Genomic DNA, 6,106 nt, shown 5'->3' on the forward strand with positions numbered 1-6,106 from the left:
AAAAAAAAAAAAAAAAAGGTAGACAATTTAGAAACTAGGCCCATAAAAGAGATAAACAGGAACAGAACTAGCATATATTGTTTAGTGACTGCTCAGACTGTCCAACAAAACATGGGGGGTAAACTAACAACATTTAGCAAAGACTTGTGATAAGACTGAACACAAAACTTGGTGTCTTAGTGAAAAAGAACAAAAAAGTGTAAAATTAGAATACCAAAATAAATAGTAATAATAATTTCTCCCATTGGAGACTTCTGTAGATGGCGTCTGCTCAGTCATCTGACTGAAGCATTTAAAGACGGTGATGGGAGGACTTCCTCAACATGTCGTATTGAAATGTCAGTATTGCAGAATACACAAGGGCCCATTCAGAAAGCAAGTTAAAGAACTGAAAATTTGGTGGAATACTTATGAAATTTTAGGAAATAAGCCCTGTTTTGTATATGTTTTTCAGTTTTTGCATAGGGCAGGACATATCTATTATGTTTGTCACACAACCCTCGACTCACTCTCCAGACCAGGTGGTGGCGGCAATGCGCCATTCTGTTGTTGCCAACCGCCATGACAATACAATAGAAGAAGAAGAAGATTGATTTTTTTAAAATGTCAGTTTAATCATGGATCACACAAAACAGGAATCCATGGATTCAATCACTTAAAAAAGCAGAAGAAGATGATGAAGATGAAGTAGAAGAAGAAGCAGTGGTAGCGATAGTAGTCAGTCAGGTCAGGCCTCACAACACAGGTCCAAGAGCAGAACCTCAGCCACACCCATAGCGACCAGCATCACCCTCAGCCCTGGTAACTCGAAAACAGATGTCAAATCAAAATGAGTAAACTAAGCAACTTGGACGTCATTTGATTTTGAAGGGTAATAAGCTTCATGTTTCTTTCATTTGATTACTAAGTTGGCTGAACACAGTGTCTTTATTGCTCAACGTTGAATATTTCCTTTAAAAGAGTTTGACATTTTGAAACCCCAGTCAGTCTGGTTTGAAATCTTTGTCTGGGACTCCGATGGAGATGCAGTAGAACTACCTTGTGTCTAGTTGCTGTTACCAATCATGCCATTAAACTGTTCTTCATCACCTTGGTATTAGAGTTTGGTTGTTCTTTGGCCAGTTTGAAGCCTTCTACACAGCTGTTTCTATTTCATGACCAGGTTTCAACCCTTCATGTGACATTGGTGATCAGAACCTAAACACTCGACCATAATCTTACTAAATCCCTGGATTTCCAAGTGCATTTATAAGAATTGGTACTGGTTTGAGATCAAAAGGTAGTAACAACCCAATTGAATTAGAGTTAGATAGTTCTTTTTTTTCATGAACATAGAATTTCCTAAATTTTAAATAATTACCATTTTTATTTATTTGTTTAAAGCATTTTTTGACACCTGCAAAAATTGTTAGCTGATAATACTTTCAGCCAAGTCTATTTTTCCAAGTTCGGTACAACACATGTACCGTGGGATCGTGATATCCTACAGTACATGTGTTGTACCTCATTCCTCTTCTTCAGGGAACCGAAGTTATGGTCAAAAGATTTCAATTGTGTGCAGCTCTCTAGCTCTAATAATATCCCGTGCGATTGTTTTTTGTTGTCTGTTATTCATTGCATTCATTGCTTCAATTTTTTCTTAAAAATGTTGTCCCTTTAACCACATGGAGGCAGTATAGATCTTCAAAACAGAGAGACAGTTTAACACGGGGTTTTCTCACTACACTTGCATAATGATTTTTTTGGAGGAAATTTTTTAAATAATATTTAAAAATGTTTTTTGTGTGGAATTTTGGTTAAAAACTTCATATTCATAATTGAAACACTACTTGGAATATTTTTTTTAATTAAAAAATGGTCATAGGGAGACTTCAAAAACAATCACTTCTTAGTAGCTTGGCTCTTTTCTCATAGAAGTGAATGAAATAAGTGTCAAAACAAGAACATTTTGACCCATGAGATGGGAGAGTATAAACATTATTTTACAGTAAATGAAAAGCCTTGGAGGTGGTTAGAGTTTTGCATGAATTCATAAAGCATAAAAACAAATGTAACTATCTATGTTTTCAAGTCTTTTGATATTAATCTTTGTGTTTATTGACTCGTTCTAAGATGAAGGTGAGCCTGCTGAAGCCCTCAACATTGGCCAAGTGTCAACCCCTGAACACACTTTTTTTTTTTTTTCAATTGAATTTGACTTTCTAGTTCTCCAGTCTAGAATCAGGTGTGACTAAAATAGCTGGTTTTGATCTTTTGGTTTTCAGCGTTCCATCTGAATATCTCCTAACCCTTAGATGTTGTCTCTGCACATGTTCTTCCGTATGTTTTCTCCATTTAATTTAAAATGCTGCTCCTAATCATTTGAATTTGAACAAGAATAGTATTATCTCGGTAATATTTGATCATTATTATGTGGTTGACCGGCCATCATCTCTATGTATGTTGCTAAGCTTATTTTATATGTCTATGACTAAAACCTTGAAGTTTCTTTTTATGTGTTGAGTGCAGGTGTGATCTTTCAGTTGCACTGTTTCATATGGGAACAAGCATTGGCTAATTTGTCTCTGTCATGAGAGCACCCTCTTGTGGAGTACTTCCACTCTTCCTGTGCTCAGTGATTCTTGTCTGGTGTGTTCTGTATATGTGGCAATGAGCAAACTTCAGCATCAGGCAGTGAAGCCCATTTTCAGACTAGCAACACTAGTCTCTGTGATCCATTCAGCAGTAGTTATGTAACCCTCTCCTCATAGCAGGAGCTGCCTGTGGTCAGTGCTGCTGATGAAGGCTGAGACTTGAGGCTTTTTTCTTCATTTTTTATGAAATGAACGTGTGCCTTTTAGGAAGATAATCCACAGAACAGTTTCTCTGTTTGTTGAACCCTTAAATTAAGCTCCAGTGATGTTTTAAAAGGCTCCTCTTTTTCATTGCTCTGCTCCTGACTTGCTTAAGGTTATGTTGTTGTGAATCCAGGATCATGAATGGGTCAAGAGAATGACATTCTGAAACAGAACCAGATGTAGAACCACACCCTTATCGCATCACCTATAGGTACAAAAAACAACACGATACTATTTATTTTGGAAAAAAAAATGTTGATCAAATACTATTTGCAATTGAATGTCTCTTCAGTACTGAAAATAGTATTACAGGAAAATAAAGTAAACTTATGTAATTAATTGCACATGACCCTCAGTCCACTCCAATTTTTGATAAGATTTTTTTATGGTTTTCTTTGAGATTTGTTCTTGTTTCAATGCTGACATTCATAAACAATGTTTTGTTGGATCATCCAAAAAAATCCCTACATCCTAAATTTTTTTTTTTTTGCCTTGGCCATTTAATTGCTTCAATAATTAAAGAAAACTTATTTGTGGTTTCCACCTGATATGTTTTACTCTTACTTAGGCTTTAAGTTATTAAAACTCGTAAACTTGTTATGAACTTATAAAGGCTAATGTTGATTTCTGGTAAATATTCCTGTCATGCCAAAAGGGAAATAGTTAATGTCTAATAGAGAAAAATATGCATTTTTTTCTGGAAATTGTTTTAGCAAATCTGGAAATAAAGCAGAACATCAAAAACAGCTTAGAAATATTGAGTTAAAAAGACTCTTTTGGCAAACAGTGAATACATGAGCCTCTAGCTTTATGTATTGAGATCATCAACAGTTCATGTTCTGTCGTATTCGGGGCTCAAGAAAATTAAGTATAAGAAGATTCACTGAATCTTTTAACGACATCTTAAGAGTAATGGCAAACCTAACATGTAACTAAACAGCTAGAGCTTTCAAAATCATGTCATAATTTTTCTTTTCTTTCTTTTTTATTTTCATCTTCATCACAGTTTTGTTTGTTGCACCATGGATATCATTATATTTGATCACCAATAAATACAGCAATCAAATGAAACTGAGTCATTTAATTGAGGCATTGAAGACAGTTATTGTCTCTGCTTTTTTATTTTAATTTCACTCTGATATCTCAGCAGTCCTTCCATCAGCTTCTGCAGTTCACTGAGTGTTTACAAAAAACAGTTTTTAGAGCACAATAAATGTTTTTATTAGGTTTTTATTATAAGGTGTATACAAATGTATCAACTGAGGAATAAAAATCTTTATTGATTGGTTTATTTCAAGCATAGATTATGAAAAATACAGGAGAAAACACAAAATTATTTTAAAATCATTTCAGAAATAATGACATGCACTGATTAGAAAATAGAAAACAAGCAAACAAAAACAAAACCCACTTATGTAACATTTGGTTCATTAATTTTTGCGATTATTAACTATAGTCAGTAGGGTTTGATTGCTTGAAAAGGAGTGGGAAGAAGCAAACTCATAATCTCACCCCTACTTAGTTCAATTCAATTTTATTTATATAGCTCAATGTCACAAAGAAAAAATGCCTCATTGGGTTTTACAGATGCAGAAAATTAGTCATAAAATCTGAACAAAAGCAAAAAACTAAACTAGTAACTTCATTTTACAGTTTCGCATAGCGGTAGTGATGTAATCTGCAAGTTTTCTTCTTCTTTTATTTTTAAATTCCCAATAACAAAGTGAAGTGCTTGTTGATTATTGATTAATCTAATCTTATTGCACTGAGAACCACCCATTGTGAATTATGAAACCATGAAAAATGTTGTTAATTGTCATTGCTATACCCAATTACATCCAAAACATCCCAATATTGACAAGTTCTAATTTCTATAAGCTAGCAACTTCTGTGAGTGTAAAGGAAAAGAGAGATTTTGGAGGAGAACTTAAACATACCCTGTAAATGACTAGTTGAGGAAAGCAAATAAATGAACAAAATGATAAACACAGGAACAGCAAGCACAGAGCAACTTGGAACAACTGTTGTAGGACAAAAAAATATCAGTCATGGCAGCAATTATGGACAAAGAAGCAAAAGAGCACAAAATCATCAAATACCTGTTTTAAGAAAGTGACATTTCTGAAAACAATACTAGAATATAATGAGAATGGACAGACTTATCCTGGGAACGTTTGCTATTGAGTGGAAAAAGTTAGTAAATGTGGCGATGGGAGCACGGAAAACAGACCACTAACTTCACCAGCAAGATCATTGGATGAGGATCAATAAACTCAACATCACTCAAGCATGTGGAGCAAAATAAACACAAAGAGGAGGAAAGAAAGAAAATAACACAAAAATTCTGGAGAATCTGTTAAAATACATAGAAATATTTGGGTAAGAATAGACAGAATAAAGGTCTACATTGAGGAGAAAAAAAGACTATCTTCAAGTATTTTTCGATTGTGGGGCAGCAGACGGGTTGAAAGCATGGATTATAGATGTTCAACCACAACCTTGCCGGAATAGACATAACATTCCCTCTCCTCTGGTGCTTTAATTTAAGGGATGATAGGAGGAGTTTAAAGTCTGTCCACATAAAATGACCTTTAGCAGTCTAAGCCTTGAGCAGCAAAACTGAAGGAATGGCTCAAGGCCACATGTACCATCTTTAACTATGAGCTTTATCAAATAGGATGGTTTTGAGCTTAATCTTAAAGCTAAAGATGCTGTCTGCCTCTAAAACTGAAATAAGGAGTCTATTCCTCAAAAGAGGATCGCAGCTGAAAGCTCTGATCTACATTATAGTTCTGAACATTTAAGGCACGATAAGTAGTCATGCCTGCCTGACTGTGAACAGCGTTTTCGGTAAAGTGTAAAAAAAAAAATGTTCTTTGAAATAAAATAAGCTTTTTTTATTTCAGAATAGGATTGTTACAAAATAATTTGGAAATCTGTTTAGTTGTTTTTTAATGGGAGCCAATCAAATGAGGCGTAAATTAATGAAAAATATATATTTTTTGTTCATGTAGCATTTTTCTAATGATGGAGGATATATTAGAAATAATTTAGGATTAAAAAAGCCTTTCTGAGTATTTCTTTATTCAAAGGGAAATAAAAAATGACATAAAAAAAAAAAATAAAAGCAAAATTTTTTTTAAGAATGTATTTTTTCTGGTATGTAACTGGTGTGCACTAGTTATTATCTGGTGTCCACCAATCACTAACCAGAATTTTTTTCTTTACTTCAATTTTCAGAATTGATTTTTCTGGTAAGTAACATTTTT

The sequence above is a fragment of the Oryzias melastigma genome, linkage group LG13 (genome assembly GCF_002922805.2).
Source record: "Oryzias melastigma strain HK-1 linkage group LG13, ASM292280v2, whole genome shotgun sequence".
NCBI lineage: Eukaryota > Metazoa > Chordata > Actinopteri > Beloniformes > Adrianichthyidae > Oryzias > Oryzias melastigma.